Source organism: Scomber japonicus, chromosome 20 (assembly GCF_027409825.1).
Source record: "Scomber japonicus isolate fScoJap1 chromosome 20, fScoJap1.pri, whole genome shotgun sequence".
NCBI lineage: Eukaryota > Metazoa > Chordata > Actinopteri > Scombriformes > Scombridae > Scomber > Scomber japonicus.
The window spans coordinates 25726607-25741153 of record NC_070597.1 but is presented as its reverse complement, the minus strand read 5'-3'; positions in this window follow the sequence as shown (position 1 = coordinate 25741153).

Sequence of the window (14547 nt, the reverse complement as noted above, 5' to 3'; positions counted from 1 at the left end):
GCGGGACTTGTAAAGTTTCATTGACAGTGGCTTAACTTAAACTGAAAAAGATCATTTAATCAGTAATTCGTTTAGATAGGAGAAACTGCTAGCAGCAGACTGAGTATGACATGACTTTGACTTCATCAACAGGAAGTGTTGAGTTTGAGTTAACTGAACAGCATTTTTCAAAAGTATATTTTACAAAAATATTATTATAAATGTTATTTATCAAAAGGATAGTTTCAAATAAACACCTGGTTCTTCTGAAGCTGAGGTAGATAAAACCCCTAGTATGAGAGAATTTTGTGTCATAAAAGCAACTGGACAACCAATAATGTTAAGCCCTTTTTTTCACTGTACCAGCCTTTATGAAAGAACTTATTTTGGGCCAGTTGGACCACTACCACAGCTCTTTGGGATATGGAAAGAAAACAGTTGCCCCTTGAACCTGTGTTACTGCTGCTAGTGCTGGTTAGAATAAGGACAGTGGTAGACCAGCAGTTTTTATGTTGGGAGGGGATGGCTGGATCACCCCAAAAACATTTTATTAAAAGTAGAAAAATGTACACTGCACATGAGTAAAAGAGGGTGTAAGAAATGTGAAAGAGCATAAAGTTGCTATAGAACAAAACAAAACTGCACCCAAGAGACCCAAGAGAAAAACACAGAAAATACATCTTTCATACATTTTAAGCTCTTATGGTTACATTTAAAACTTGCTTCTTAATCTCATAGTTTCAGAGGTGATTTAAGAGTTCTCTTCTGTTAGTTTGTCATGCTCTGTGAACATTTTATGTGTAGTAGGAGCCCTAAGTGTAACCCATGTGTTTGGACTCAGCATTAACTTTCACATTTTTTATTGCATTGATGTTGTACTGTAAAAAATGTTCAGTCATGAACAAAGTCCAATATGCTGTACATACATTTACTTTAATGTTACATTTGACACACTTTTTTTTTCTTTTTTGGATGGACTTTGTTTTCTGTAATGGGAACAGGACATGGACTTTGCATTTTCTTCATGGGTTTTAATGATTGTATTACATGATAATTGAATCGTGGAAATGAATGTTTTATTCCATTCAATATGCAAACGTGATTGAACAATGCAAGCCATGCTAATGTTTTTTATACTTTCAGAGTGGTTCTAAACAGCCAGCCTCCAATTACTGAAGCTCTGTCCTCTGTGGGAACACGTCCACTTTGCTGCCGACATTTCTAAATGTGCATTTTTTAATCAACAGCTCCAATCAACCACAGGGTGTTTTATTCTATATAGGTTTAATTTCCTGACATTCTGTTATCTGAAACTCCCAGAAACGTAGCACCTGTTACTGCTACATTTCACAAACTTTTTTTTAAATAAGTACTTCAGAAATTTTTTTGGGAAGTGCACTTTTTTTGCTTTAATTCGAGAGTGGGATGATAAGTTCAGTCATGTCTGTATTTTCAGTATTGAGTCGTGAGTGACGAGTTAGCCCAGCTTAGCATACAAACTGGAAACAGCTAGCCTCAGTTTGTCCAATTTTCTTTTATTTTTTTTAATGAAGAAGTCGCCTCTAAATCTCACTGGTTAATGTGTTATCTCATTTGTTTAAACTGTGCACAAACAGACATTTGAAAATGACATTTAGGTGAAGTTTTGTGCTGGAATTATGTTTTTGTAAGGTATTGGTTGGTGTTTTTTTTTTTTTTTGTTTTTTTTTTACTTTGTTTACTGTCTTTATGCTAAGCTAGACTAACCATGGTCCACACAAAGGCACCATTTTGATACTCTCAGAAAGAAAGCAAATAAGTGTTTGTCTCAAAATGTTGAACTGTTTCTTTAATCAAACCAGCCTAGTTAGCCCGGAAAGCTAACTTCCCTGTTATTAATTATGTCCTTCCAAAAAAAATCTTCCTTTTCTGTTCACAATCCCAACCCAGTCACAACCTATTTAAAATGAACCCAAACTGTTGTACGGTTTCTGTTTTATGGGGGGAAGAAATAATCATGACCTGACGTTCAGCCTGAAAAATGTCTTAACACTATAAATGTCCAGGAACTGTTATAGGCAACTGTGGTTTAAGGACTTGAGTTTCCTGCTGTCCTAAAGTAGTCACATGGTTTATATTCCTAGATTTAAACGGTTTTTCGCAACCAAATTCTTCAAATAAAGGGCTACAGTCTAAAATATTGCTTATACTTTAAAGTGAAAAGAACTATAAAGTGACTTAACGTTTCTAATCGTTTTATTTTCATCATTTTGAGGTATGTTGATGATTGGTATAAACTGAACCGTGACTCATCTGTCGTGATGAGAATCTGATGACCGTATTGATCAAACAGGCTAATCACACGGTTGATACAGTTAAGTGTTCAGTACATATTTAATGCAATAATTCATTTACAACATACTGTATTGACTTATTTGTCTGATGGTGTAACTCACTCCCCTATTAGAGACTTCTTGAACTGATTACAGCAAATGGATGCAAACACCAAAATGAAGCCCAGGTCCTCCTCCAGCTGGTTTCTGAATGATTCACATGGTTCAGTTTCTAGGATGGAAACTTTGGTTTGAAAACAGCCCTGTTGTTGTTTCCGCCTCTTTTTTTCTGTTTCTTTATTTCTCTCAGGCCAAAGAACTATTTGGTTTTATCATTTTTAGTTATAGCTTTTCTAACTGTACAAATGAGTTCTGCACTGTGATAACTACAAACCACTCATTCTATGGGGACACACTACTAGTTCACCTTATTTCGTCCATTGTGTACGCCTAAATTTCAAATTGGACAGTGATTATTCCTTTTTAATACTTTGAAATCAATTTTCATTTAAACACAAAATATTTGACAGTACAGTCCTCTGCTGCATTCCCTTTCAGCTGTTAGTTTAATGATGTTCTCCTCTTCCAAATATTTTTCTTTGTAGGTTTCAACCCTCAAATGCTGAACTCATCATGTACAGTATACTGTTACTGTCCAGCAGGCTGTTCAACTCTTTACTGAATCTTTTTCCTCATGCTAAGTGCCTCAAACGTCCTTTGGCAGGTTGACAATGTGTACGGTATTCTTTTTGTGCAACTTAGTGTTTCACTCTCCTCCTAATAAATGTACATACCTTATGGAAATAATGTGGTGTGACGGGGGTTTTTTTGCTTGTGAATTTTGTTGATAGCCATTAATGATAGTGTAGTGGTCTGTCTCTCCACTTTAAATGACAGGTTCACAAGCTTTTCAACTATATCGTAAACCAGCAGTCAGGTGTTCATATGAACAGTAAAAAGGTTTTCCTCTCTGTAATCATTCCTCCTGTTCATACTGACTATTAAAAGATCTCCTTCAAATGTGCTTTCAATGGAAGTGATGGAGGACTAAATCCACAGTGTGTCCAGTCATTTCAAAGTAGATGTGAAGCTTATATGAGTCTTCAGCAGTCTGAGTTAGTCATATCAAGTGATATCTGACACATTTAAATTCTTTTTAGCATTAGCATGGTGAAAGTATAGTAACAAAAAGAAGAACTTTGCTACTAAAAACACTGTAACATTGAAACATAGGAGACTTGATTTGACTCATTTGGACAACTGAAGCTTCATATTAGCTTCTGATCAACTTTTAAATACATTTTTACACAGAAGGAGGACTGTGGATTTAGTCCTCCATCACTTCCATTGTAAGTACATTATGAAGGAATCTTCTAATGATAAACAGGTTTCACTGTTCATTCATCCTGACTGTTGATTGGAGACGCACTTGAGAAATTGTGAGCCTGCCCTTTAAGTCTAAATGGGGATGAGCATGATGCTGAAAAGATCCACTAGAGGGCAGCACAGGACAACGTATTTTAGAATTTCCTACTGAAATTGTATTCAGTTGCAGAATCATTCACCCAATACTGTACTTTTTACTTTATTTGGGCCTATATTTGAAACCAGACACATTGTTGATGTAGTATAGATAATTCTGAAGTGAGCCTCTACAACAGGCTTCCTCAGAGTAATGAGTAAGTTCGATTGGAAGGCACACATTAAACATACCTCAAAAAGATACATCATGTCATTTTGAGGTTATTCCTTTCGGTTTATACATGTCTTGGGTAAGAGGAGGGTTTTTTTTAAGTTATGAAATTGAATATATTCAAATTGTACATATTTATATTATTTATAAAAACATAATTTAGAAGAATCTTAAAAGAATATACAGGAAGCACGCAGATCAAATGTTGTTTTGATAATGTTAAACTCGATCTGTTATTTGTGTAAAAGAGAAGAAAAAAACCTCTCTGTTTTATGTGTCACCATCCAGCTCCCTTCACAGACGTATTAAATGCTAATCTAGAATCCTGTCTGGGATTCATTTTTCCCCAGAGCTTTCTATAAACTGTCCGTGAACTCCTACACACTCAGCACAGTCAGCAAGTCTGAAAATAAAGTCTTGGGCTGTCGGGCAGCTCACAGTTCAGAGCAACATCTTTATATAGGCTCCATAAAACCAATCAAGAGAGGACATTCCACAATCAATAACTGATTTAAAAACACCTGAATTTAGCGAAACAATGTATTTTAAGATCCACGCAATAGAAAAGAATAACTGGGCTTTGTAACATTTAAAAACTATCAAGAAAATCCTGATAGGAAGCTGCCAGCTATTCATGACTCATTTCAGCGCTTCCTGTTTATATAATTAGCTGTATCTATTCAAGCAAAAACAGACATCGCAACTTAGATTATAATTGTTTATAATTCTATCAGTTTTACATTCTCATTTATTAACTGAGCATAGATAGATAGGTAGATTGTCAGATAAATAAACATACAAAACAAACATCCACTACCCCAAACTAGACAGTAGACAATAAACATCCCACCCCTACGACATATGCCAACAATACAGACAATAAACAACAACAGCACTGCTATAAACATCAACATCAGACCTGTTAAAGTGCTCATCATGTAAAGTGCGACATCTTCTCCAACAGAGGTTCAATTACTCATTTCACTCCAGTAAACATGGCCTTCTACTTCATCCTCCAGCATCTGGACACTGCAGGAACCTACATCATGATCCCCGTTTGTGGATTTTAGCTTCGTCCTCAATACCATCATTCATCAGATGGATCATCGACCTCCTGTTTGACAGAAAGCAGCCTGTGAGGCTGGGGAAGCAAGTCTCCAACTCCCTGACCATCAACACTAGTTTTCTTCAAGGCTGAGTCCTTTCTCCACTCCTTTTCCCTGTATACCAACAGCTGCACCTCCAGTCATCAGTCCAACAAGCTGGCAGATGTTCTAATCCAGTTGGCAGATGACACCACCCTCAATGGGCGCATATTTGGTAGAGATGAGGCTGACCTTCTGGTGACTCGATGTGGATAAATCAATGTGGACCTCAACACTCATGGGAGATGGTTGTGGATTTCCGGGGTACACAGCCCACCCACACCCATTACCCTGTGTGACTCCCCAGACGACGCTGGAGTCCTTCATGCTTCCTGGGAACCATTATCATACAGGACCTCAAAATAGAAACTGAACATCAGCAGCCTCAAGAAGGCTCAGCAAAGGATATACTTCCTGTAGCAGCTGAAGAAATCCAAACTGTCAAAGTCAATGATGGTGCACTTTTACACCGCCATCACTGAATCACCTCCTCCATCACCATCTGGTACGCTGCTACTATTGTCAGGGATAAAATCAGACTAAATCTACTATCCCTCCAGGACCTGCATGCCTCCAGGATGCTGAACCAAACAGGAAAAATCATGGACAACTCCATCAACACCAGACATAAACTTATTGAAACACTCCCCTCCCTCAACATTACATGTTAAATTAACATAAACACACCACATTCTCTTGTTTACGGATCAGTGATTTTGAGCTTACATTAACACAACTGCATTATTTATTATAAACATGAATTATGCACATTGCATACACTGTTTTCTCCTGGTCAATACTCTGTATATTAACTGTAATTTTGCACCATAATAACACCAAGTCTATCAATATACTGTAAAAATAAACGGCAGAATCTACGGCAGAATCTAGGCTGCTTGTATTTTAATAGCAGTTATTTGGTCTGCAACTGAAACTCACCTGAACATTCTATTAATATTAATCCTCACATATAGAGCACATTTCAAAAACCAAGGTTAAAAAGCGTTTCACATGAGACAATAATCAATTAATGAAAAAGAGTAATATTTGATAAAGGACACACATATATGGCTTGATGTTAAACGATCCCTTTTGCCCATAGGTGGTGAGCATTTACTTGAGATTTGCCTGGTTGTTGGGAGTGGCAGATGGTTGACAGGTGGGGATTTTTTCAGCCACCTCTGAGACTGATCTGATGGTCTGCCACAGAGTCTGGATGGATTCCTAGTTCCTTCAGCAGACTTTGGTATTCCATCCACACTGTTTTGCTTCTGCTGCCAGGGTTAAGCCTCCTGACCAAATCCTACCATGGGACTGTGAGCTCTAAGCAGTCTTCAGTGAAGGGGACCAGACTACCAAATCCAGTGTGTTTCTAGCTTGGTAGAAGGATGTTTGGGCCTTTTTCTGTCTTTCTTCTTGGATCAGTGTTGCCTTCAGGGGAAAGGAGTTGGTCACCCCCCACTGCATCTATACCCAACTGATTTTGAATACATTTAAACTGACACATGTTATGTTTAACAGTGTCTGCAGTTTTTTTAAAATGTGTTTTTTAAAGGTAAGGTACTACTACTACTTCCACTCTCTGTATTTTAACCCAAATCTCAGGTTTTCTGAGTTTGTCATCCTGTTTTATAGGGGGGAAAAACATATTAACGGTTCTGTATACATTTAAAGTCAACCACTAATTTCCCTCGCTCTGATGTTGTGGCCTTCTGCCAAGTTGGTTTTCTTGGCACCAGACCAAAGCCTCTTATTTGCAGGATTTGCTCCACGATGTCTCGATGTCTTTAGGGCTGATGTTGCTTGCTGAAGTGTGTGAGTGTCCATTCACGCCCAATTAATAGGGGTCGTGTAGCATTGCTGATGATCTGGTCTCTGGAGGTCTGTCATCTGAAGTCTTACTAGAATTCTTGTATTCCTCCATAACACTGGTGAGAGGTAGTTCAACGACTTTTGTCATAGAGGCTGATGCTGCTAGGACATTGTGAGATGCCAAACTATTTTTTCCACGTTTGAACTGATGGTTCTCTCTATAGGGATCTCATAGACAGTGAGTGACCAGAGTATCCAAGGGAGAAGTCCACCATGTAGGAACCAGTGCTTCACTCTCCCTGGCAGCAGGGTCTTGTTGACATTCTCCAGATAGTTCACAATGTTCTGCTTTAGTGTTTGCACCTGCTCTTTGTCCTTGAGGCTTTCAGTGTACCATCTGCCCAGGCTTTTTTGGCAGGCCGCTCAGACACTGCACAGACACTCTAAGCTCCCCCTTTACTATGGAGATGTCTCAAGACAGCTTGAGTTTCATCCAGCCCCACTTGATGTTCTCCTGCATTCCAAGTAGCTTCTTGGTGCATGCTGCAGTTGCGGTCAGTGTTGTGATCTGGTCTTTGTCTATCCTGATGGGTAGAAGATGAAGCCCAGCATTAGTTCATTAACTGCCCATTACCCATCTTGAGGCTCGAAGGCCAGGGTGCAGCCTGCCATAATGCCTTCCTCTAAGTGCTTCTATGTTTTCATGAAATCAGCTGTTGTGAAGCACAGTTGCTGATCTTGACCAGTGTAGTGATGAGATCTAGTACTTGGAAGAAGTTGAAGGATTCCCAGAGGAGCTTATGGGGAACTGAGACAAATGTATTGACCAGGTCAAGGAAGATCACATGGTCTTGTTTGACCTTCTTGGCTGCTTGTATTCTGCAAGCAACCAGAGAACACTGTATTCCAGGGTTTTCTCCTTTCTGTACACATGTATCAACGTACTACTTGTTTCTTTCCAGGTAAGTGGACATCCTCTGTGGCACTATGCTGAAATAGATTTTCCCCTTTATGTTCAGAAGGCAAATGACTCATGTCTGATGCATCCTTGCCTTTCAGAATCAGAAACTGCTAGCTCTTCACCACGCTCTGGGTATCACTTGCTTCTGCCACACTATCCTCATGAGCCCCCAAAGAAAGTATGGCACATCAGCAACAGTTTTGGGCTACCTCACATAATGCCCTCTGATCTGTTTCTCCATTAGAGGTCTCTGTGGTTGGTTAGGTCCTTCCACTGGCAATTCTACACTTGTATTAACCTCCTCAGTGACGGGTGCTGATGCTCTGTGAACTTTGGTTTGAATCACTGTGCATCACTCGACTGAGTTGACTAGTTGCTTCTTAGGAAATACTGGTCACTGTGAGGTCCCACCTTTTCTTACCTTGCTTATTCAAATCCACTTTCTTCCAACCACAAATGCACACATGAAGCTTGTGTCCTGCTGCTGTTGTGGTTGTCCTGTTTTTCTCCTCCTTCTTCTCGCTCATTTAGTTCATAGTCATTTCCATTCCTGGGTTTGTAATCTATGTTGTCAATCAGTGAGGCATCTTGCACCCCCATTCTTGTAGGATCTAGGGGTATATTTCTTTGGTGACATTACGTAGCACTCAACAGGTGTCTCCAACATATTTTAATACTGTTGGGGACTGCTGCCATAGGTAGCTAGCCTATCACAGCCCTATTGGAGTCTGTTCCCCAAGGGCAGCTGTCTAAAAAGACATAAATAAAGTATAATGATGTCACAGTGATGAGATCAACTTTATTGATCCTACACAGAGAATCTGAAGAATGAATGAAGCAACATAATTATTATCATAATGAAGCAGTAAAACACACATATATGACTAGAGACTGAGTGTATTAAGAAAAAATATCATAAGTAAATGATGGAATGAAATTGCAATAAATAATAATAATAAATATCATTACACTTTTTCACAATTGCCCTTGAGGGCTTGAAATATCAACAAATTGTCAGTAAATAGTTTGTGAGCCAACTAATCGATCAGCTAATCATTTCAGTGCTAAAAATGTTTTAACAAGATCAATTTCAAGTCAATATTCAATTACAGTAATGAATTAAAAAATGTTATAATATGAATTGTCCTGTGTAACAGAATCACAGAGATTCATACAAGTTCAGTTCTGATTTGTATTGTTTAGTGATAATGTGTGTGGAGTGTGATGTGTGTGTAAATGGTGATGGCTGAGTGTGGTGTAAATACTCACATATAAATGATTTGCTTCATACACTAGCTTTGATATATTGAAATTAAATGATCCTTATAAACAATCCTTATAAAAACAAATGCTGTTCAATACTTTATTGTCATTTCTACATAGTCGATAGGAATTTGGTTTCATAAGCTCACACAAAACAAGAACCCCAGTCATATACAACCCCCCTTTCCATAAAATCGAATAATATAAAATAATGCAACATGCACAGTTGTACTATAAACCTTTTATGGTATTATAAACATATAACTAAATAATAAGATAGAGATACAGTGTATAAAAAAGGGAAGGTCCTTACATGTTGAGAAAGTACAGAAATGTGTGCAGAGGAGAAGCAGTGGAGTAGACTGGACATGTGTGCAGTTGAATAACAATAATTACATATGAATATATCTATTAGGCAATCTAAATGTGCCATAATGAGCTGGAATCTTTAAGCATGTGTATATAGTATGTCATATAGGCAGGTGCAGGCAATAGGCCAACACAGCAGGAAGACAGCCAGGTCTGCAGGCTTCTGTAGGCTTTGAAATAGGTCATGTTCACATCAGGGACGTCTGCATAATTTTTCTGACTTCTCTGCTGCTGAAGTGGTTCAGGCCAGTGGCCCGTGGCTGTGGAGGAGAGCGCTGTGTGGGGGAAGGGACGATATCATCATCAGAGATGCTGAGACACAAACACACGAGCCGACTGAGGACTTTTCATCTAAAGTGATTTCTTTATCGCACTGATGGGAGAAAAGTGATAACAGGCTGCGGATTGTAAGTATAAACATGTTAGAGCTCTTCACGTCAAGTGTTTAGTCACATAATGTGTCACTGGGTGAATATGACAAAGATGTGAGCCCATATAATTAAAATTAGACTGAGCTGTCATGCAGAACAAGTTTATGAATTCACAGCTCTTAAGACTGTACTTTTAGGTTCATGTCACCTGTGGTTTTTGGGGTTGTAGACAATATTGTTAGCCAGTGGCACTTCAAACCCATTTATGCATGTCTAAATGCCGCCAGGTGTTCTCTGAAATGCTATTGATCACTTCCGATATCTAAACACATTATGTTTCATTTCCTCTCTTCTATCCCATATACTATTTTATATTTATATGTATATTGTCATCTTCACTAGGTTCCAGGGAGTGAGTTGAGAGTCATTTCATTATTTCACACAAAATGCATATTATATATGCATAAAACTTGTATAGATGGTCTGTTAGTACTTTAAAAAACAAACACATACACAACATTTTTTTTTAAATTTCATATTGTCAAATGTTCTTATCGCAGTACATTTTATTGAATTGTGTCTCAAACTTAAAAAGTACGGTTTAGAAGTGCCTTGAGATGCCTCATAATTCAACATGCACTTTTAAAAAATCTTTTGGTTACTTTTGTATTGTAAGTTATGTGAGGCTTCCGTTATTAATCTGTATTATTACACCCAAAATATGTCTTGGGCATGCTTTCAATAATAACTCATTCTGTATATATTTATAACATTTTGATTCTACCAATAAACAAAACAACAATATTTGGTTTAGCTTAATTAGGGCCCGAGCGCTGACCAGCGTGAAGCCCTATTGTATCTGTAAACCGACATGCAAGGGGTGGCGGGGGCCCTTTCATTGCTGCTTGCAGTTTTAATTATTAATGTATTAGTTATCCACATCAATGCACCTACATGTCTAACCACATCTTAAGTATTTCTATATAAGATTAAATATTTATGACTAAACAAGCAGCGATAAAAGTGATAATTTAGAAAAAAACTAATTATCATTTATATCTATAAAATATCCAATATGTGTATTTTTTTTTTAATTGTATAATATAATTAGTCCAAAAAACAAAAGAAAAATTGCTCAACAAAACAAGAGCAATGACTGATGCGGTGTATGACAGTAAATCTTTATTTTTAGTACAGACAACACACAGTGCTCATATTGGTACTCCCTTTGTCTTACAAGGTGTCTCTTTGTTTCTTTACACTGTTGAAAAATCCACAAAAGAAGTGGGAAATAAAAAATATGCCACATCAAAATGGTTTCATGTTTGGACAGCATCTCTCAGTAGATCCCTGCCTCCAGCCTGTGAAGACCTTCAGGAAACCCTGAAGCATTAAAGCTGTCGCAACACTGGGACACGACACACATCACATGAACACAGTCATCAATGTTGGGTTAGTGTCGTTTGATGATTCCACCTACGCCTCCATCAAACTGGGATATGTTGACATATAAGTGAACATCTGTGTTTAACCTACAATATATAACAGAGTGATATATCTCATCCCTCTTTAAATTAACACTAGTTCCCATAAGTGGGCCTCATATAATGGCTTAAATGTAGAATAAAATGTGTTTAACTGAGTGAGATTGGAAAGGTTGATCCACTTTCACTTGTTCAAAATGCGCCACTAAATTATCATGAACCAGAGGTGTTTCACAAAGAAGGCCCAGAAAAGCAGGTTTTAATGTGAAAAGCTTGTCTTCAGTAAGCCAAACTAACTGAACCAGCAGTAAACCTGACTAAATAATAATAACACAACAAATAAATAAGGCTCAGTGACTAGCTTTTTTCAGAACTGCATCTCTGGCATCATATTTATGTTATTTCTCAGTGCAGTATGGGACATTCCGAGCACGGAAAACTTTTTTTTTTCCAAGCAAAATGATATTGTAGAGAAATTAAGACCATGCAACCATGGCAAACACACAAGAATGTCTTAAACACAGTAAAGGTTTTCGTTTGGTTATATTAAATTCTTCCTCTTGGGATAACAATTTCTTTACAAGATTTATTTTATGATATGATACACAGTATTGATCAGCAAGTACAATTGGCTCAGTTTTCCAGTAGGCATCACGTGAGCTACATATATGACAACTTAGCCATCTGTAAGGTTGAAAGCACTGGAAAAAGTAAGTAAACTTTCACTTTAGTTAAAGGTGCTGTGTGTAGGATTTAGTGACATCTAGGGGTGAGGTTGCATACTGCAACCAACTGAACACCCCTCCCACTCACCTTACCCTTCTAAGCATGTAGGACAACCTACAGTGGCCACAAAATTTGTAAAGAAAAAAAAGCAAAAGTCCATCTCTACAGCTAGTTTTTGGTTTGTCTGCTCAGGGCTACTGTACAAACATGGCACTACACATTGGCAGACTCCGTTGAAAGGGACCCATTCTCTCTCTATATATATAAAGGTCTCATTTTAAGGTAACAACAACACAAGGACTCTCATTTTAAGGTGATTATTAAATATTGCTGAATATTATACACTATTTCTGCCGAGTCTGTTCAACTAGATGCCGCTAAATTCTACATACTACACCTTTAAGATAAAGTCTGATTTAAGAACTGTTCATTGATTACTTTAAACTAATAATTCAACATTTTAGGAAACTAGCTGGTTCACTTTAACCCCCACCTACCCCATCTTCCCCTCTGTACTTGCTAGCCATTTCCCCCTGCTTCCAGTCTTTATGTAAAGCTATGCTAATAACCATCTGATTTATGAAACGGAAAAATGAGCCTGATTTTCTGAAATATGCTGGACTTAACAAGTTTTCCTCCTTTCTGAAACACCTCCTGATGAAAAACAGATGGAAGTTTCAGGAACAACTTGAAAGGGTTGCTGATGATCTTCTAAAACCTGAGTTCAAGTTTGTATGATGCTACAAACTCAGTGATCTCGCAAAGCTCATTGAGAGAGTTGTGTGTAGTTTCTCATCACAGTGAAAACTGGCACATCAATTTGGCACTATACAAAGTCTTTGCTTTATAGCACACTGCACTTTTTTTTAATCATCTCATCAAGTGAGGGTTACTATAGTACTAGTGCAATACTTGTCAGACAAGAGTCTATATGACTCTATTTGGCAGCATACATAAAGTGTCCCTTTAGAAAATTGTATTAGTTTTCATAAATTAATCTTTATCAAGATATTCATAAATTTAAAATTCTGGATTCATAATAATAAATACATAGAACACAAACACACCACATCTGTATGTATCTACTCATGCACTGTTGCACAGATAAAAAACACACATGCTTGCAAGTGTTATCACGTGTGTAACCACTCATATTACAAATGATATTGTGTCTAGCAATGTCACTAGAAACATAATAACAAACAAATACAGAGTATTTAAAGGTGCAATCAGTTAGTATTTGCATAATATAATTAGGGAATGTTTGCAGGTGTTGCTCTTTCCTCCTTGATGGCTGCTGAGAATTCAAGCTCTTTAAGCAGGCGGGCGTAGTTCTATGAATTGATGGGAATGCTCTACACTCCCAGCCCCTTCAACTAATCACTGTGCATTTGGTTTAGTTTCTCTGAATCCTAATTGAAGTAGCGGTCTTCATAGATTAACTTAGTTCCTTGTAACTAATTGAGCTCTATAGGGTTCCCATTGTATTGTCTCTGTCTCTGAGAATCAATATGTCTGGTACACTAATGAATCCAAGCAGACTTTCTATCAGTTCTAATAAGGTGGTTCTCTTTGTATCTGGGTCTGTTTGAGTTGACCCCATTTAATTTCAGGGCCATCTTCTTGGAGTATTCGTAATGGGTCTGATTATCCTCTGGTCCCTTTTTAACCTACAGGTACACAAAGTCCTGTACTCCAGAACCCAAGTGGACAAGCATACGATTCTCCAAACGCTACATCAATGAACGTTGTAGGTGTTTGAGATCTTTAAAAAATATACATTTATTTTTGTTATCTTATCTCTGTATGATATACGACTCTGATTGGGAAAAACTGGTAATTAGCTTGAAATTTGTAAGTCAACACCTGATGATGTTTATCAATCACAGTGCCTTGGTGAAAGGCAGTAGAAGTAATAAAGAATGGCCTTAACCGTTCCTCTCAGTTTCTTGTAACTTAGACTTTGGGGACATTTTATACCAGTTTGTCAGGAACTGGATACAAAGTTTTGTATGCATGCAGACCTCTAGGCTGGAGTATTCCTTGTACCTGACCTGCATGTCTTTGGACTTTCATAGGAATCTTGAGAAACTGATGCAAACATGGGTAGAACAATACGAACAAGCCCTGAATGTAATTGGTGGGGTTCAAACTCAGGGGCTTCACTGATTTCAACTTTAAACTGCATGGAGCAGAAAATGAATTCCACTTAAATTAAAGTGTCTGGTGTTTAAAAATGTATAAATAATCATTTTATGTCACCCAAAAAGTTAAGATAACTTTGCGATGAAGGGTTCTGGAAGATCATCAGGACATGGAGCCTCACAGAAAACTCAACCTGTGGTTTAAGAGCAAATCTGAAGGCAGTGAGACCCAAACATGAATGGAGTAATATCATTGCAGAGTGGTCTCACAGCTACAAGCGCAAGAAA